This window comes from Calidris pugnax, unplaced genomic scaffold (genome assembly GCF_001431845.1).
Source record: "Calidris pugnax isolate Ruff unplaced genomic scaffold, ASM143184v1 scaffold81, whole genome shotgun sequence".
Classification (NCBI taxonomy): Eukaryota; Metazoa; Chordata; class Aves; order Charadriiformes; family Scolopacidae; genus Calidris; species Calidris pugnax.
Window position 1 is genome coordinate 9,643,581 of NW_015090880.1, and position 21,636 is coordinate 9,665,216.

The 21,636-nt window shown below is 35.9% G+C and overlaps 1 protein-coding gene across 1 annotated transcript in view; it reads left to right on the forward strand.

Annotated features, from left to right (window-relative positions):
• Positions 1-620: 620 nt before the first annotated feature.
• Positions 621-21,636, forward strand: part of FHIT (fragile histidine triad) — a 590,052-nt gene continuing 569,036 nt past the window's right edge. The window contains exon 1 of the mRNA XM_014946619.1: positions 621-703. The gene's annotated coding sequence lies outside the window, so the exon portion shown is untranslated. The remainder of the gene's footprint in view (positions 704-21,636) is intronic.

Here is a 21,636-nt window from a genome sequence, read left to right on the forward strand (position 1 = left end):
GCTGAGGGCCTTGTGTGACAGCGATACTGAACTGAGGAGCACCAGCCTCCACGTCTGTGACAGGGAACTGGGCAGGGCCATCACCACTGTGTCCACCAGCAGTGGCAGGGAGGGATGAAGCCTCACAATCCCTACATAGAAACTAAAAATTAAACCCACGTGAGAGTAAAGGAAAATCCATGGCAGTGCTGCAACTCTCTCACCAGTGTGGGTCAGAAGCTGATACCTGGGCAACACCATACCCACGGGACACACCAGTTTCCCTACTTGTTGTGGTGTGATCTCCTTGTTATGCCCAGTCGGGGGGGGGAAATCGGGAATCCATGACTTATGAGACTTTCCCCTAGCGACTGGCTTCAGGCACAGCTGAACCCAGACACAGCTTTTAGCGCCCGCAGCAGAGCCCCAGGTGTGCTCCTCAACACACCAGCTGCAACTTGTCTCTGGAGGGCTGCAACCTGAGGGGTAGCCACCTGAGGAGCCCCTCTCCTCACGGCAGCACTGCCGCCCTCCTTCCCCCGCTCACCAGCCGCAGGAGGAGGCGCGGGGCCCGCCGCTGACACCACCCGGGCCGCGCACGCGCTCCCGCCGCGCGGCCGCCTATTACCTCAGCGGCGAGCCCTCCTCCCCGCCCGCCCCTCGGCTGCCACAGGTCGGTGTCGGCGCGCTGCGGGACCAACGCATGCGTGTTAGGAGTGGGAGCGTAAGTCTCCATTTTGTGTTTGTTTCCCCCCCTCCCTCTCTCTCTTTGTGCCGCTGAGATTTCCAGCGGGGAGGGGGCGGTGGTGGCTTCTGAGGGCCGCAGGGAGGGAGCGCAGCGCGTGGCCCACACCGCCCTCCCGCAGGGCTGGCCGCCGCGCGCACCCTGAGGCGGCTGCCGCGCGCACTTCCCTCTTTTTCTCCCGGCTGGATATTGGAAAAAAAAAAAACAAAACAAAACCCCAAAACATTATGGGAGCATTTCGTATGAGTTTAACTGATTTATTTCCTGGCCCGGCGTTGCCATCTCCCCTCGCCGGAGGCTTGCGGTGTGCGGGCAGCGCGGCGCACGCGGCTGTGGTGGTCGGCGGGGGGACCCGCTTTCTGGGCAGAAATGCAGCGGGTTAGAGCAAATTTATTAATCTTTGCACCCCAGCAAAACCCGAGGAGTCATTGTAGCAGCCTGCCTACGTTAGGATCACAGAGACACTAGCCAGTCACTTGAATTTAGGTTTATGTATAAAAACCTAAATGTTTATGTATACAAACCTAAATGTAAAAATCATTTTAGATGCTTTATCTGCTTTGTCCAAGGGATCTGTTTGGTGCTCAATGTGCATAAACTGAACAATGTGCTGAACCTGGGTAGACTGGGAGACAACACGACACACACAGCAAAGGGAGCTTTTCCAAGGAACTGATTACTTTTCCAGATTCTCAATACGTCACTTAGGAAATGAGTAAAATCAAGATGGAGTACTAAAAAAACCTAAAACATAGTCATCTTTTTCTTGGTTCTAGGCTAGAACTGAAAAAAAAGCTCAGGGATGTTCAGGTGAAAGTTGCTTTTGGGACAAAAAGCAGTTTAGGCTTAAATTATTTTTGTGGGGCTTAATGTAATTAAAAATCTTAAATGATAACATTTTTAAAAAGAGGAAAATAGTTCAAAGAATAATTGCATACACTATGACATCTGCAAGCAGTTTTCTGAGTAATTACTTTTGAAGTGTTGGATGTTGGTGATTCAAATAAGGCATTCCAAAGCATGTGCTAAGATCTTGGCTACCTAATTTTAATTTGAATCACTGAAATATCTAATGGAAAAATGGTATTAAATACTTTGCTTTTTTCCTCAGGGCAAAATGTCTCTTATCTCTAATAAATAGTAGGCAGCCTGATTTCATACCCTTCTTATGTATTTTCCCTTAAATGCATTTTTAGATATTCTGAGTAGTTTTAAATCTTTGACAGCAGAGTGCCGTTCCTAGCTTTAAAAGTTACATTCTGTGTGCTGAAAAGAAATTCTGTATCCACACAGTGCTTTTTTTCCTGGGAATGTTAGGCATAGTGTGCTGGTAAAAGCTGAATTTAGTTCACTTGTCAGTTCCGCCACTTACTATGAAACCTTTGGTTGTATTTCTTCCAGATTGTTTACTTTTTTCCTTGTAATGTATTAGGGCAGAAATGTTGCAAGTTTCATTCAATGTCAACTGTTATGTTTCCAAGTATAGCACTTCTGATGCAAGTTCTAATTAATTATCTTTAAAACTTGCTGTTTATTTAATTCATATTATAGTCTTGAGAAAACTTAAAAGAATTAAGGCAGAATATGTGAAAACTGTGGAGCCCACCTATTTTCAGTTACTTATTTTTAAACAAGGATTTTTAGTTGAGTCAATTTTTCAGATGTTTGTGTTAAGCTTTTTGTAACTTTGTTGTGGTTTATGTTTCAGTTTCAGAGTGCAATGAGAAAAGAGGGTTTAATGCTGTAGTAATAGTCAAATATTTTAGTTTGACAGTCTTAGAGTGTTATGTTTGCAGTTTCCATTGACTTTACTAGAGACCAGGTTAGGAAAACTGGAGGATATAGAGATCATGTTGGAAACAATGGCTTGGGTCAACTCATGTAACTTAATGTTGAGCACAGGATTATCCACTTGTCTTGCATATTACAACTGTGTATGTACTTTATAGGATTTGTCTTTTTATAGTTACAATGTGTAATCCTCTCATGTTCATTTTTTCATATGTCACATGAATCCTTTTGTGAATCTTCAGTAAATAGGTATGACTGACATATAGAACTGAATAATCTTTCAAGTGTCAGCAGTTTCATTTATGTCAATTGTGTTAATTTATATAATTTTATGTATTTGTAATTTTGTCTATTTCTGCAAAAGTTAAAAGTATTGCTACTTTTCAATTTTGTGAGCTGATTTGCATATAGCGTGTCATTAGTGTGTATACAAACAGCTTCAGACAAATTGGTAGTTTACTACACATTGGCCTAAATGTTGATCTATTAAATCTGCAAGAAAACTGTTTCTGACTTCTATAGCTCAAATTCTGATACTAGAGTGATTCCAAAATGCAAGTTGATTATTTCCAAATAATTTGGTGCTATGTAGGCAATGTTTTATTTTGTGCATTAAGATTAATTGTCTTTAAGTGGAACTTATGTTGACCAGTATAATCCGTATTTTCTCCTTTCTTTTTAAATTGTAGCTTAAATGGCTTGTTTGCCTTCCAGTTGATTTTTCACGCTTACATATAAATTATTCTTACAGGCCTACATGTTTTTGTTGCTTTATTTCCATAACCTCTAGTGGAAGTTGGGCGCTTTAAAGAAGGTCTTAATAAATTAGGTTCGTTCTTCTTGTCTTTCTCTACTACACCAGTAATTTATCAAATGAAACTGTCAGCTATGTTTGGCAGAAATGTGTTCTTTGTGCATCCTTGTAGTTTAACTCGCATTTTCTGAGTGCAACATAAAAATATGTATCTAGTCTTTTTTTTTTTTAAAGCCTAACCAAATCTAGATTTGGTTTATTTGGTGATAAAATGCCTACTGAGTTTCTTTGAGTGGTTGAGTCTACATGAGGAAAGCACAATTGTCCCTAAAGCTACTGGGTAACTCTGAATATCCATCATAAACACTCAATGTCAGAATTTGAAGTCTTTAACTTCTGAGTATTTTAAAGTTTTTATAGTGAAGTAGTTACCTCTTGGCATAATAGCATGTGCATAAAGTAAGGATAAAATTGGGTTGTATGAGAAGCAGCTTCATAATGTTCAGCATTTAGAAAGCTGTACTATTAAAAATTAAACTTGTGTTATGTGAACTTGATTCCTGTGCTTTTTAAAGTTGTATCTGTAAGCTGGATCTAGTCCTGTTTATGGCTAACCCAGCACTTTCTGTGTTGATGCAGTCTTATTGGTGAATATGCTGTTAAAATCTGCTTTTTCTCTCAGTAGCCAGTAAGTGACTCAGCTGCTGAAAGAGCTTCCACAGAAGTCTGTAATTAAGACTAATTCCCTTCCCCCCTTACATTTCAAGACAGTAGATATGTTAATTGTATTCCTACAAGGAACAGATTGAAGAGTAGTTGTTAAAAAGAGCATTCCTCTACGAGTGCTTAGATTGTGAGAAGGAATCCCGTACTATAAAAGGACTTTAACAGAATGTAATCCCTCAGGGAGGTCTGTCAGAGCAGGGGGGCTGAGGTTATCTCCACAGAGGAGAAGGTACATGGATCCTGCAGGTGGTTCTGGAAACAGGGTGGAGGGAAAGACTGGTTTTGAGTGCGTTGGACTGTCTTATTTTGAAAAATATACTCCCTACCCCCCAATCTGCAATCATTAACATCAGAAATCCTTTAGCTAGACAGCATAATATATTGAAGGTCTATTTTTTGTTTTCCTTGTTTCCCCTGCGTTACGTGAAGTACAGCAGGTGTATGTTGCAAACTTCATGAATATTTTCGTGGATATTCATTTTTAATTGATTTCTTGCTAGTATTATGTTATTCCACCAGAAGATGTCATTGTGCTGAATACCAAGGATTGGGACAGTAATCAGATGATTCATTAGCTACATTTTAATAGAATTATTATCTATAGTCAGCAAGAGAAATTGCTTTGATCGGCAAATGGAACATTAAGGAATCATCCTTGATTCTTCATCTGTTTAAACTTTAGCTTGAGGTGGTGTTGAAGAGGAGCTTCATCAGCATAGCAATTATTCAGATATAGGAAAACTAGCATTCTGGAGGCACGTCTTGCAGTAATCAGATTATTATAATTGTGGAATGTATGTTACTGACATTTCTAAGGAGATGCTTTGTTGACCAGACTCCATTTTACTGCAGTAATTAGAAACTTCTTTTTCCTCCTGTCTTATTTCTTATGTATAAGAAGTGGTGTCACAGACCAAGCAGAGTTCAAAAACAAACAAGTTTTCATAATGAACAGACAAAACAGATAACAGTATTTTTGAACTTGATTTTCCTTTATTGACTCTATTCTTGAAGTCAGCTGCTGGTACTGGACCTTTCCACTTTCCACTTAAATTCCTTTGTGCTATGAGAACTAAAAGTATCCTTGGATGGTAGAGGGTTTTGGGTAATGCCAAACCTAATTCTTCAAAAACAAACCCTCAGTCTCAAACATTTAAAATTACAGTAGAAATGTTCAACATTATATAGTGCTTCTAAAGGCCTACTATTCTTGGAATTGGTGTGGTCTTTCTAGTAGTAAACTTGAAAAAAGATAAATAGGCCTTGGTAAAAGAGCTATTTTTAACCTTGTTGACAACATTTAAGAAAATGTTCTAACTGCAAGACGTAAATAAACCTTTTAATTTTAATCAGAATGTGTGTTTTTCCTCTCGTCAATTTTCCCTGCAATAGTGAATATTCCCAGTATAGTTCATCAGATTTGCTACGTAATGCAACCAGCTCAGCAATGACCTTCATCAGCTTCACGTTTCTAGATATTCTAAAGTACAGGTTTTCTGTGTTGGCACTGCCATGCAGCCTGTTAATTTATCAAAATAACACTGTGGCTTAGTGCATGAATAGTCAAAAACATTTATATTAAATCCTCTGAACATAAGTGTTCGGGTTTTTTTTTTTTTAGCATTTGCACAGATTTAGCAAGATCTTAAGCTGTTAAAAATCTGATGTGTCTGGTAGGTATAGGCCTTGAAAGGTATTATGTTGTTTAGAAGTCATTGCACACTGACTTGTTGAAATAGTTTACATATGTCATGTAATTTGTTTTCAGAATTGTTTGAGATGTTAAAGGCTTTAAATTGGCATAATGCTGACATTTGGCACTAAGTATGCATATTATTTGTCCCGTTCAATGGTATTATGCAAATACTGAAAATTAAGTACCTTCTGAACTGTTTTGCTGGATTTGTGTACAAGTCTTAACTGAGAACTAAGAGATAATGAAGGCATGTTAGAAAGCGCTAAGTAACATACAAGACACAAATTTGCATTTAGCTTGTATTAAGACTGGGAACCAGTGTTCTTTAATAAAAACAATATAATGATTCCCTGAACTGATAAGAAGTAAGGTATTTCATAGTCTTTTTGGATTTGGAAATAGCTTTTAAATGGCATTCATGTATTATGGTTTTTCTAAATGGTCACTAAAATGAAGTAGCACTGAATTTTGTCTTGTTTTCCTTTATCAGTATTTTATTCTTTTTGATGCTGTACCTGATTCTTAGAAGCTTCTTGATATTCCACTTTAAAAAAAACAACAAAACACTTATGATCTTTGGCATCTCAATGGATCAAAACCATGGCTTCATTACATGCTTATTTAATACATTGTAGCAAAGCAACCCAGCTGATAACCTTTAGATCCCTATGTGAAACGACTTTGAAATTATATTTGCAGAGAAATCTGTCTGCTTTTTATTTCTTGTGCTGGGACATCTCCTAATGATTACAAGCTTTCAGTCTTTTTAGTGCATGTTGTGTTATTAAATATTGTTGTGATGAATACTATTTCAGAATAGCATTCATTGCAGAGAAGTTTTCAGGTCAAATTTGGCTTTAAAACATTGAATTTTAGGAGGAGAAAGAGGAAGGATAGAAGGGAGATTGCCTAAATCTAAGCTTTATAAAACTCTCCAGTCATATTTTGAATTAGGCAGATGTTTTACTGAGGAAAATGTGTAGTCTTGTTTAAAATATTAGGCTCACGTGTTTATGGAAAAAAAAATGCAGACAAGCACATATTGAATGAAGAACTAGTAGTTTACACAGTATTTCAATAGAAAATGTTACAACCCTGGACTTGAGCCACTATTGTTATGCAAGCTTTCACAGAAGTTGTATTTAAATTATCATGAAACTATAGTGATGTTAATGTCTTGTGAAATGTTGATTGTCAAACTGTTCTGCCTGTTTGCATGTTGCTGTATGCAAATTGTCAACTAATATTTTTGGTTTAGTTATCATTCCAGATTTGTGTAAGAGTAGTCATTTGCCTATTAAAAACTCCGACTATTATTATTTATATAATGGCTATTATCAAATGTTTATATTATTTATATAATTGTTGTTTATTTATCGTTAAGTTGTCCTAGCAAGTACTGGTTTGGAGGAGTATTCTTGGCAGTTGGTCTATAGCAATTAAAGTGTTCAGTGTGGGATGGCAAGTAGTTACTGGTCTGTAACTTTGTAACAAAAATCAGGATTAGTTGCACTTGTTCTATAAGAGGATACTAGGTGCAGGATTTAATACAGAACAGATTTAGTGCTGGTTGGATGTTTATGCAACACAGTGCAAGGAATTTTATTGTGGTTTTTATTTTGAACTCAGGATACAATTTGAAGTATTCTAGAGTTAGACTAAGTAGCACATTTTAGTATAGATACTTTTATGGGACTAGTCAAATAAATGAGAAGGGCTTTCTTAGAAAACAAGTTTGTTTAAATTATTTCAGTGCCTAAATATGTAGACAAGTACTTTAAAATTTGAAAAGAAAATATCAAGGTAGGGTGAGGTTTTATTCAGTGTTTGGCAGCTGTTTATTTCCTATTTTTTTCTGGTGTAATGTTAATTTTTGAGGTACACTTAACAAATATGTAAGCATTCTTTGTCTGTACATTGAAAATGTGAAGGCAGCATGAGAAAAGGTAGTCACCCTACATTATTTCTTGAATGTTTTCTGTTTGTAAGACCCACATTTTAACAAATTCTGCTTTGTGTGTTGAGACTGTATTATGCAACTATCAATAATATTTTCCAATGTAAATATTGTAAAGACGTTAATTCACAATTATTTTTGTACTATATTATCTTATAAAAACGTATGATGGAAACTTAGATACTTTGGGGCTGATGGTGATCAGGTGATACTATATCCTTTTCCCCTAAGCATCAGAGATTGAAATCATATTGTAATCATTCAAATGATAAGAATATATTTCTGAGACTGCTGCCGTGTGTTGCTGCTATGGTACCAGCTTTGAGAAGGATATAATCATACAGGCAATCAAAGTGACTGTCATTTTGGAAGCTGTGCTGGCATGGATTGAGTCCATGCAGAAACCACTGCAGAAATGTTCAAAGTCAAGGGTGGGAAAGACAGCTTGAAAATGGGAGTGAACTACACCTGCACTTCTAAGACTAGCTTCTTGCTATGTAGATGCAAGAAATACTGAGGTAGTGCTTGAGTCTGGATACAGGGTTATGTCTAGAGATAACATGTGTAATCATTTAAGTAAGAAGTGATTAAAAAGAACCCAGTTTCTGAACTGTCTGCTAACCAACAGCATAAATACTATTGCTTTTTTTAGGACGGAGTCAGTCTTAAGAGATTCAACCACTACGGAAAGTAGGACTTAATAACAGAGGCTTTAAGTCCTTGTTTCTATTTATTTTATTTTTAATAGCAAACAGCTCAAAGAATTCAAGGAATTCCATCTCATCTGCTCGTCTCCTTTCCCATGTGTAACACGTTTGTTATCCTGGTAAAGCTGTTTCTTGGATTGAGTGGTCAGTCAAACCACTGGAGATATCTGAGCCAATTGACTGTACAAAAATAGGTTGTTCTCAACCTTGACAAACTTGAAAAATTGATTGTTCCAATTCATTGTACAGCCTACAGACATTTGGTTACACAAGCTTATGCAAAATCTGATGAGAGAACTGAGAGTTGCTTTAGGTGGAAGAATTGCTAGCCTTATGACCAGAAAATTGTGCTTGGAAACATGGGGTAACAAAGTGCCTCATCCTCTGAACCAGATTTACACTGCATTGTGCACTGATTTGTGCATTGTCCCAACTGAGGTGAAAAGGAACAAATTCTAAACAGCCTTTTCATGCTAGCTATATCTGTGCAAATGCTTCCACAAATTCAACAGGTTTATTTAAACCAGTTTGATTGTGATCCAAAGTAGACTAGATAATCATTCATCTATTATTGGATCTCTCTGTTGAAAGGTGGCTGCTGCTCCTTAGCTTTTAATGACAATGGGGTGTTTGCAGTCAATCTTAGAGATAAGCTGAATCCTGCAATTTCCTTGCAGATACTATTTACAGACTTCCACCCATACAGGCACTAAATCAAAAGCATATTTATTCAATGTTAGAATCAAACTGGGATGTGGCCTTGTTGTGATGGATCAGCAGCTGAGTTGCATTACTGTGTACAGAAGTATTGGCATAAAAATATACATGAAAAAATTATGTATTGGCATAAAAATATTGCACAGAATTTCAGCTTTAAAATATATTTTATTAGTGTATATTACAGACAGGTCATACAAGTTCTGCATTTTAAATTTAACTAGTCAAATAGAGCATGGATAGATTGTTGGCCTATGCTGTTAGTGGATCAACAGAGTTTCTCTTGGATTTACTTTGTGAGTAATTTTTCCTTATATACCTTGAGCATCCAACACTTTGTATATATTGAATTAAAAGTTTTTTAAAAAAATTGAAATAAACACTACCTTAAAGCCTATTGCTAGAAATATGTGTGACTATAAATATTTGGTGTTTCTAGGAAAAAAGTCATACTTTAAACTTTCCCTGACACTTTAGGAGAACTTGTTATGAAGTCAATTTAGAATGAATGCCTACAGTGAAGTCTCATCCCCCAAAGACTAAGATAGGTGTTCAATAGTTCCTATTGAAAACAATGAAACATGTAATTATCCATTTTGCTTTTTAAGGATGTTAGAAAAAAATCTTGAAAACTGTAGTTGAAAAAGAGAAAAGCAATTTTAACTAATAATTAGATGAAGACTGGAGTTTCTTCAGTCTAAATTTTTCTAAATTTATTTAAAAAAAAATTCTTGCAGAAAAAAGAGCAAGTTTTGACTGAATGAGCTTTTTCTGAAAGTACAGTTTAGCAGAGCATTGTGTGTCTTTATAACTTTTTATAGAAACATTCTTTTTCCTTTAATGATGTGATTGTACTAGGACTTTTTTTTTTTCTAGTCTACTCTGAGCATTCCATAGATTGGAGCTTTGCTTGTATGTGGAAACTGCAGTAATTAGTGGTACATGTAGGCTTCCTTCTTCTACTCCAAACAAAACAAAACTAGAATTGACCTTACAACAGAGTGATAACTTGCATTTCATGTTAATAAATAATAAGTAACTTATGACTATGTTATTACATTAAGTACTTATTTACAATTTTTTCACTTCATTTTAAATTACTTTCATTGTCTGGAAATTAGGCCTTACTCAAATTTCGGTTTCTCTAATGTTTGTTTCTAAATGCTAGATCCTGTGTGACTGTTTGCAAGGGCAAAATGCTCTACATTGTCAGACTGTGTAAGTGTCTGTACACACTGATCGGCTCCCATCTCAGCCTTTCTGATAAGCTGAATAAGTTGAACTCCTTATTAGGAAAAGATGAGGTTATCAGATAGCTGTGGCAAAATGCATGCTCTAGAATAAAATCCACTGTGAGCAAAGGAGAGAGAAAAAAACAAAATAGTCTGTCGGAAGAGGAATGTGATTGTTGCCATTATCAAAAAGGGTTGGATGGCCTACAACAAAGTCAGGTAATGAATTGGTGACACAGAAATGGTGAATTACTGTTCTGGAAAGCTCTCTTGTTCATGATCCCACCTTAGCGGGTGTTAGCTCTCAGCAATGCTTGTTTTCAAATGATTTATAAACTCTGTTCTGTTGCTTATTGTCTCAGAGGCTATGCCAAATGTTATGATATTTGCTCTTAATGATCTGAGTGTGGATAAGTTGACCGAATCCGTCTTTGGAAACACATTTGGCTCACCTTACTGCCATAGATATTAAAAGGGTAGTGGTGGTTCTACAAGGAAACAGCCAATGTATAAAACTCATTTGTGAGCCACGCATAGGTACAAATTCATGTAGTCAACAGTATTCGTACTTCCTTTCTGGCTGTTCTAATATCCAAGTGGTTTGTTAAACTGAACATCACCCTGTAAATACTAAGAAGTTAAGCTTTAAAACCAACTAGGCTAGAAGTAATTTGAACTAGCACTTTTAGATTAAAGAATGTTATTTGACAAAGCTATATTGTCCTATTGCATCCCTCAAATAGAATTTAGTCTTGGGTAAATACTAGATTGAGTATCTCTGTTCTACTCACTGTTGCTCTTTTCTCAAAAGTACCAAGCCAAACTTCAGCATTTTAGAAGTGTCTTTGTTTAGTTAGTTAATTTTACCCTTATGCTATGCTTTCCAGTTTGGGCAGAACCCTGTTGTCACTCTCAGTGTGGAAGGTCTAGTCTGATGGAGGTTGCACATTCTGAGTCTAAACAGGGCTTTCAACTCTCCGTGTTAATTCACCTCATTTCATATGTAATATGTAATACAACTACTTGCAGTAAGCTGTTTTGGAGCTTGCATGAAGTATAAGGTTTCTTTCTTTATTTTTCCTAGTGTTACAAGCCATGCTCCGCTTTTGTGGTTTATAACTCTTGCAGTAACATCAGTCATTCCAAAAAGGAAGGTATTGTTGGCTAGTTTCAATGAAGACTAATTTGTATATAGTTCTGAGAACTTCTGTTCTTTGTAACTAGAGAGTTTTACTAGTAAGCACTGTTTGTTAGACCATTTATGCTGCCAATTTGGATTTCCTTTTTTTTTTTTAACTCATTGTCTCTGAAAATCCAAGATAATCAACATAACTGAGAAGCTTTAAGTAGCCTACTGTATGCTAGGTGATCAAGGAGGCAACTACTGTCCACTGCTACAAACCTAATTTTTAAAATGTTTATGTAATTTGTATTTTTTTCTTTTAGGTGTCATCTCTTCAACTTAGCTGACAGAAACTTGCATAACAGGCAGAAAGGGCTTTTCTCTCTAGAGCTGAACTATGCGCTTTAGCGGGACACTGAGGGAGCAGAATTTCAGAGGAATCTTTCCTGAACCTGAGGCTCTTAGGGATGTTGGCTATTAAAAAAAATATTTGAAAATGCTTTTACTGTGGTAAAATATTGTCTTTTTTTCCCCGTAAGTAGTTTTGTCATCTTTGTGTTGCTACATGGAAACTGAGACAGACTAACATTGTGCAAATCTGATTAAAATTATCTGTGCTGTTTCAAAGGTCAGGCTCACTCAGTGAATTTGCTTTCAAATTATTTTGTTTATTCTGTGTACGTATGCATCCTGAGCTCTATAAAGGTCAGGAGAGGAGATTCATTTTGGAATTTAAAGAAGTTAGGTTTTTACTGCTGGTAGCCCTTGTTAGTTTCATTTGAACTAATGAAAATTGTTTTCCTTTGTCTTTTTGCTGTCAGTTTTATTTCTCTAGTGAAGCTCATTTGTAACTGAGGGACATCTGAAAATAAAACAGTATTAGTAATGCATTTTATTTTTTCATATTTTCATATTTTTCATATTTTATGTGATCTTAAAAATTAAGTACTGTTTGCACAAATTAAAGAGTAGTCTTATTTGGGTTTTGGTTTCTTGGCTTGTTTAATTCATGTGGCACAATAATACTTTCCTAGTTAGAATAACATATTTAAAGGATACACAGTATTTAACTGTCTTTTGCCACAAATAGTTTAATAAAACAGGAGTGGTGGTGCAATCCCTTGGGATTTTTAACAGTCCTGCATATTAATGTTCAGGTTGAATAATATAACCACAAAAGGATTCATGTGTGTCAGTGAAGCATAACTAATTGCAGTTTTCAGTCATAGAACCAATGACAATTAGTAAGGAAGGGTGCTTCTATTAAATACAAAAGAAACTGCATCTGTAAGGTGCCTAATTTTTGTCCTAAAAAAGGCTGTTATATAAGTCCCATTACATTGTAGTTCTGTCTGTAGAATGGTAGAAATATTTTTGTTTACTTTGAAAATGATAACTCATAGGAATAAGGAGATTTTAAAAACAAAAATAATGATTTTTCACTTAAACATGAGCACTTTTTTCAAAGTTTACATTCACTTGGAAAGTCTTGAGCTCTTTAACCAAATCAGATTTTTCTCTCAAAAGTATTCTGATGTTCTTTCTCTTCTGACTTTTGGAAATGATATCTGAATGAAGCAGAACATGCTTATTGAATGAACATAATTCCAAAACTTAACAAAGCTCTATGTTTTAGTGCTCACTTTATGGAAAGGATGAATGTATTTTGCAGTTATATGAAAGGTTAGAAAATTGTTCTGAGTCTCTTTTTATGGGTAAAAGAATATAAATTTCATGTAGGAACTTGCAGCTCTTTCAGCAGTACGTAATAGATCTCTTTCCAAGTAGAGCACTAATCTTCCTTGCCAAAGATTAATTTACTGTATATTTAATCTGCAGTTGTTTCAGTTTGTGTGGATGTAACCAAGCTTGCATATTAGTAGTAACAGATTGGTCATACAGATTTCTTTTTAGTTTAAAAAATTGCTTTATTAAATTGGGTATTTGGCCAGGCTGGTGGACTCTAATTTCATATGGCAAACAGTTGACTGCTGGATACACGTAATCTGAAAGACATAGAATGATGATGAGGCCTAGACTAGTGCGTGCGTTTGTGGGAGTTTTGCCAAGAGGCTGCTAGTGTTTTGAGGCTCTTATTTTTCTTGCCTGCTTCTTACTAATTAATGTAATCTATAAGCTTTCTTCCACTGATTCATTACTGTGAGTAGCAGGTACTGTCTTTTCTCTTTACCTATGTGTCTTCAGTGAAAGAGATTTCTGTGTCACCTTCCTCAATTTTGCCTTTGAATCATAGTCCATTAAATAGCCCTGGTATTTTGTACCCTTCCTAGTGCTACAACTGAAGCAGTAGCTGTTAAGCCTTGACAGTATGATTTAACAAAATGTAAAAAAATTTTTAAAATTTGGGAACTTCAGGATATTTGAAGTACCAATTAGAATGTGAATTTTTTATAACATAATAAAATATATATAATAGTTTTCTATGTTTTTACTTCAAACAATTGCTATTAAATAAAACTTTATCCTGTTTTTAACTTTTCCAGGCATCAGGAAAAAAATTGCCTTCTAGTAGTGTGACACTAACACTCTTCATATCATGTTAGTTCTGATGTGTGACTTCTTTTAAAAAGACTTGATCAGCTGGGGTAAAATCTCAATATGATGTATCCTATAATGGCGCATCTCCAAGTGGTGGGTTTGAGTATTAGAATCAAAGACCGAATATCAGTATTTAAATGTAGGCTGATGTTGGTTCAGGTGAAAAGAGAGGAATAGAAAGGGAAAAAAGGTAGAATGAGAAAATGTTCTTTAGAGGAAGATTAATAATACTTACCTTTTAGAGTGACATATAAGACTTGATGTTGCATATAATCAGAATTAGAAACGGATGATTATCCACAGCATCTGGCTTATGTAAATACTTTGGGTACTACTTAAGGCTTCTAAAATGACTCCCTTATTTTTTTCCACAATTGTACTGTAAAGTAGAACCAAATTCATATTAATATGCGTAGCTTTACTGATAATCACACATTGGTACCAGTGATGATCTTTTAAACTTTCATATACATAAAATAACTTTTCAAGAAAGTTTGGGGTTGGTGGTAGATTCCAATGCTATTAGGTACCAAGTGTCCTGTGAGACAGAGATAAACCAGAAGCTCTAAAAATAGGGATACTTTGAACTTTTAACTTTTCTGGTTTTATTTTTAATTGAGACTAGAGCAATGGCTTTCTCTGTGTATGGAAATTTGGTATATGGGTGTGTAGTCAAATGTTCTGGTATCTGTATGCTGTAGTGGGTGTTGTACAATTACATGCTTTTGTGCTTTTGCACATTTTTTGTATTGTCATTAGGAAACTTATAATGGATATTCCTCTTGTGGAATATGCTGGGATATTCTTACTTTAAACATCTTGTGGATATGTACTGCAAACAGTGGAAACTAAAACAACTAGTGTTTTCTTAAATACAAAGAATGCAACTGACTAGGTGTCTGTGCATGTTGTTGTGTGTGCACCTGTGATGAGAAATACTGGTGGCTGGGATTGTCTTGTGGCAACAACACTGCTGCTTTTGTGCCAGTAAAGTCTTGAAGCTGAAAAGCTGTGGCTGTATTCTTTATTTTTAGCTTCAGAGATGTTCCATCAAAAGCATAAATAATGTATGTAAAACATGGAAGTAAATGATGCTGAATATGAGCGTTATTCATTCTGTCCACATATATTATGTGTTTTGGCTGTTACCCATTTAGGGTTCTGTGCTTGTAATTGACTGAATTAGTTATGTATTTGTTGAGTTCCACTTTGTTTTGGAGTATGTAGACTATGTCTTCAAACTTCCTGAAGAAAAAGCTGGAGACTACAAAGAATAAAGTATTGTCAGTGTTGATGAAAAACATAAATCAGAAAAAAACCTGATAACATTGTTTAAATAGCTTCTCATAAACACATAAGATTCTCATTAGTCCAACATCAGAAGACTAATGAATATTAATGTATGAGATCAAAGACATTTAAAAATCAAAGCAAGTAAACAACAATTATTTTTAAGAATTATATAAGTTTTTAACTGCACAAATATATGAATCTTCTTAGCTGAACAGCTCCAAGATAAGTTTTTCTTGAAAATATTTTTCCTGAAAATTTTTATGTTGAGGTAGAAAGGCCATTATGGAATGTAAACAAACCAGAAAAAGATACATGTCAAAATCTGAAAAATATAAAATGTTTTGAATAGAGTGTGTTGAAATACCTATAAATTCAACTGTAGAATCTAATAGGCTGGGAATTTGAGCTTGACCAAGTCCATTTGAGTCCATGATTCAGAGCTTGATCTGTTTGAATTTGATTCAGACTGCCAACACAAACTGGTGAAATACTGAAAAGGAAATTACTTCCGGATGTCTTGGCCTTCTGCTCTTTCCTTCTACATTTCTAGTGATTTTTGGACAGAATTTACCTGTGCTGAAACATATACATAGTGTAATTCTGTTAAATAAAATAGTTTGGTGTATCATTTGAGAAAGATTATGATGATCGAATGTCAGAATAAGACCAGAATTATCTTCACCTCAATTTCTGATTTTTCAAATGTTGTCTAAATTCACCATGTAGCATGATGTCATGGTTTAACCCCAGCCAGCAACTAGGACCATGCAGCTGTGCTTTAACATCCCCCCATGGTGGATGGGGAAGAGAATCGAAAGAGTACAAGTGAGAAAACTCATGGGTTGAGATACAGACAGTTGAATAAGTAAGGCAAAAGCTGCACACACAAGCAAAACAAACCAAGGAATTCATTCACTGCTTCCCATCTGCAGACAGGTCTTCATCCATCTCTAGGAAAACAGGGCTCTATCATGCATAATGGTTACTTGGGAAGACAAAATGCCTTAACTCCAAAGGTATTCCCCTTCCTCAGCCTTCCCCCAGGTTTATATGCTAAGCATGATGTCATATGGTATGGAATATCCCTATGGTCAGTTGGGGCCACCTGTCCCAGCTGTATCTCCAACATTTTGTGCACTTCTGGTATCTAAATTCACCATGATGTCATGGTTTAACCCCAGCCAGCAACTAGGACCATGCAGCTGTGCTTTAACATCCCCCCATGGTGGATGGGGAAGAGAATCGAAAGAGTACAAGTGAGAAAACTCATGGGTTGAGATACAGACAGTTGAATAAGTAAGGCAAAAGCTGCACACACAAGCAAAACAAACCAAGGAATTCATTCACTGCTTCCCATCTGCAGACAGGTCTTCATCCATCTCTAGGAAAACAGGGCTCTATCATGCATAATGGTTACTTGGGAAGACAAAATGCCTTAACTCCAAAGGTATTCCCCTTCCTCAGCCTTCCCCCAGGTTTATATGCTAAGCATGATGTCATATGGTATGGAATATCCCTATGGTCAGTTGGGGCCACCTGTCCCAGCTGTATCTCCAACATTTTGTGCACTTCTGGCCTACTCACTTGCGGGATGGTGTGAGGAACAGAAATGGCCTTGACTGCTTAGTAATAACCTGAAACATTAGTGCATTAGTAACAGTGTTCTCATCCCAAACACCATACCAGCAGCTCGTAAGAATGTCAACTCCATCCTGGCCAGATCCATCATGGCCACACGATATGTGTACCACAGTTGTTTAAACTTTGAACTGTGTATGTTAGTAGTATTCATGGGGTAGTTCATCATCACAATATAATAGAAATGAATCTTCCAGGATTTAGGGAAATAATTGCAATAGATTATTAAATATTACTTTTTAGTTCTTTTTCAGTGTCGCCTATCATTCAATTAGTAATACTTCTATTCCACTACAATAAAATAAAAACTTAATTTCTGTATGAGGTGATGATTTAAACAAAATAATAGGTCCAGGCATGAATTAAGGTGTATTTTATTTTTATTTCTGCAATTTAAAAAAATAATGTATCTGTATAACCTTTCTTCTTTAAAATTTTGTGAGGATTTTAATCTATTTAATCCACAAAGGTCATAATGGAAATATTACTCCAAAGGCACAGATTTCCTGGTGCCAACTGGGAAAGTGTTCTGACTGTAAAGTACCCAGTCCCTATGGGCAATAGTGACATTATTTGACAATTTGTGATTCCTACAAACCTTAATGGCAATGTAGGGCTCACAAGAGGATTCTTCAAATACTGTCAAAGTAACAGTTTCATTTTGAACCTAGATATAAAGCTAATGGTATCTAACAGCTTTTAGTGTCACTGAATCAAATTCCTCAAATAGAAAGAACGGTTGACATTCTGTTTTAAAGTGACCGTATGTTTGACCCAGTTCTGTGATCGTGGTGTCATCACAATTGTATCTTGCTGCTGTAGACTCTTGGAGGCTGACAAGCGGAACAAGTTGCTTTAGCTCATCTGTCACACTGAGCTGCTTGCAGATTTCTATTATCTGAATGAAATGTGGAGAGAGTGCTTCTCCCTGCTCTCTGCCTATCAGCAACCTGCTCACACCCCCAGTTACAGAATGAAATGAAAGGCTCATAAAATAGAGAATTAAAAAAAAAATATCTCCAGAGATGCAAATGTACACCACGTGTAATAATTAAAAGGTTTGTAGTGAAAAGAAAACAAAAGAAAAAATGTCCAGGAACTAGATGGAGGGCTTTGAATTGCATGGAAAGTTAATTTCCAAAGAAGGCTTGTGTTTACATTATCTGATAAGAGACATTAAAAGGTTTTAATTATATATTTTAAGATTCAATGCTAAGAATGGTTTTGTAGTTCAGTAGGGCAGTGATGGTCTTTTCTGTTTTCATTGTGAGCACTTCCTTAGTATTTAAAATGTTCAAACCTTTATGGAGATCTTGTTATGTTTTCCAAAAATGGCAGTGCTACAATTTTGTACACCAGGCCAAATCTTGCCATGGTGTCAACTGTGGTGCCAACACAGAGCTCTTTGAAGTTCTGTGAGGAGAGCAATGTGAGGGCACTGAGTTTGAGCAGGTTGCTCTCTGAAGTTCATATGTGGTTGGCCTGACTGCTTTACTCTGTAATGGCTGATTTTTACTTGTAGTTTTTGGAGTACTAGCAAAAGCAGTACAAAATATAATGCTTAGTAAATGTTGATTAGAGGTTTTTCCCATGTCAAACATAGGAAGAAATTTTTCTAGTCCCTTATGATATGTCTAGTTTTTAAAATGATTTTACTAGAGTAAAATTTCAAAGTATAGTAACTGTCAAATTGTCTTATCCACCTTAGAATAATCAACAGTAACACTCCATTTAGGGTTATTGAGTTAGCCATTATAGGAACCACAGACAGTACATAACACTTCAATTTGTGTTCACTTGAATTTGGTTATTAAGCTTTGATGGAAATTCCATTTAACTGAATATTTTGGTTTACAATAGTACAACGTTCAACTCTTATCTGAGTAAAATTTGAAAAATAATTTTCACTGATCCTCACTTTTATCTGTTGTAGCTACTTAATATATTTCTAAAAATGTTTGTTGGTCCTAAATTAGAAGATTTTTGTTGTTTTCTTTAAGATACTGACTGATATTTTTGACTCTGTTTTTCCTGTATGAACACTGAAGGTAAATTAAATAGAAATTTAAGTGTTGTTAATAAATTTGTATATTTTAGAACTATTTTAGAGCTCTCAAATACAAAAATATTAGTTCTAAAAATTGATAAAGTTAAATCTTTGGGGAAGACCCTGGAGGTGTTCAAAAGACGGGTTGATGTAGTGCTGGGAGGTATGGTTTAGTGATGATGTTCCTTGTTTGTTGTGTGGGTGTCTATTTTTGTCAGTTAGGTTGACGGTTGGACAAGATGATCTTTAAGGTCCCTTCCAGCCTAGAAGATTCTGTGATTCTGTGATTCTGTGATTCTGTGATTCTGTGATTCTGTGATTCTGTGATTCTGTGATTCTGTGATATGATTATGGGTTGAATTTTAAAATGCGTTGAACTGAGATGTAATAGTTAAGATTTGAAATACTTCAGACTTTTTAATCATTACAAGTCTTACAGTATTGAGGCAATTCATACATAGTCACAATATTATTTTTTTAATGATAAAACTTTCTGCTTTGGTCTAGTCCTCTGAATTAAGGCATCATTCTTCCTAATGCATACAAAAATATGTAGTTCCTCAGTACCCCAAATTTTGGTAACTGCAACAAAAATGTACAAATTAGATAGTAAGCTGGCAAGATTGTGACTCCTTAAAGAAAAGGTATATATCCCTATAGTTTTATATTTTTTAAAATGCTGCTGTGAATTACCTATTCTAATTCACGTCAACTTGCATCCAATTAGATGTACACTTGACTGATATTTTAAAGTAATTTAACTGCAGAACTGAATACAGATGTAATTTTAATAGTGAAAAGTAATCCTGCTATATTGGCATGGGTTTTCTCTTTTGCTGTTCAGAGTTAGATTTACTTTGAATCAACTGTCTCTGAAAGCCAGGTATAGGAAGTACAAGCCAGCTATAAGAAGTACTGTGGCTACTGAACGTCATGTTTACAGGCACAGGATGTGATTTGTATTTAGTTATAGTAGATGTGGAATTGTCTTATGACCTTTTTAATTCAAGGATTATGCTGATTATATGTTTTATTTCTTCCATAAACACACAGCACCTTAAAAATGTCTGCATGTCTCAAAATGTCCCTACGTGGATAAAACTTGGGCTTTCCCTATTGTGGCCATAAAAATCTACATTGGTGGTGGGATTACAGGGGTTTTTAGTAACTAGGCAAATGTTAGAACTGATGGTCATTTGAGGATGATAGTGAGGCATCAGTGGAGAACATGCTGTTAAAAGTAGACAGATCAAGTCTTTGCTTTAGCTTGTAAAAAACAGAAACCAGTTTGTGGTTGTTACAATAAGAATGATTGTGGCAGCCAGAAGCAAAATGATCCGAATGTGACATGTGTCGGAAGTGCCCTCTGGTATTTAAGAATGCGATAGATTACACTGGGGGAGAAGCCTGTTAATAATGTTTTATTCAAAGTGATGCTGTACAAAATTATTCAAAAGGAATACACCAGCTGATATTTCCATCGAGGAAATGAGCTGAACCACCACAAACTAATCAAAAACAGGACTGTGGAATGTGTGGCATATGTATGAATTAGGAAGATATTTATATCTTTGGGCTTTACAGCTTCAGTGGAATAGAAATGGTGATTCTGTGGTGATAGATGGGTATGTGGTGAATTGCACGAGATCTGAGAAAATGAGGATTGCATTTATCATATCTAAGAGGAATGTCAAAGTGTGTGTCTGCCTATAACCCTATCAGTGGTAAAATGATTACAATATGCCTTTGGGAGATACCAATCAATATGACTGTTGTAAAGCTCAACAACGACTGATGACAATTCAGCTGATGAGTTCTGTGGATGGCTTAGAGGGCTATAAAATAAAAACTGAAGAAAAATATCATCTTTGTACCCAAGACCTGTGTGGAAAAAGTTTGAAATGAGTCTCATAAAAATGAATTGTGACATAATGTTCTAGGTTTGAAAAATTAGATAAAGATGTTCAGCTGAGTTCTGTTCCATTATAGACAGCACCTGCACTCAAGATCATAGTTGAGAACATAACAAAGAACCAGAATAACTTGCAGTGATCTTGAAGATGGAGAGAGTAATGAACTCCCCAGAGTGCAGTTTGTTGGAAAACCCATCAGTTTGCTCAAAAGAAATAAAACCTATGACTTCTGACCAGAATGAATCAATGGCAGTGTCACTGGCAATGTCAAGAATATCCAAAATAAGCTCTGAGGTAAAATGTAAGTGAACAGGAACGTTTTAAAAAGTCAGCAGAAGGCTGCTGCTTCTGTAATCAACTCTAGAAAGGCTAAAATGCATTTTATATCATGTTTGTTTGGGCTTTTTTTTTTTTAGTAAAAGACTGTGAAACCTGAATTAGTTTTTTTTACAGATGAAAGAGGGATTTATGAGAGGATAACCCACATGCATGCTGATAAAAACATGGATATACAATTTATACATGCATACTTACAGTCTCTTTAAAAATTACAGACCTGAAATCTACATTACTGTTTCCTAAATTCTAAGTTCCTACCTAATGCATGTGTGGCCTTTTCCCTTGACTTGACCTATTTTTGTTGGAGTGGGCACCTTGCTCCTTATGTAGCCAGAATTTTCTAGTGTAAGTAATTTGAAGAATCGTTGTTTAGGTGCAATTGTGAAATTAAAAGGAAGAAGAGGTTAGAAATGGATTCCC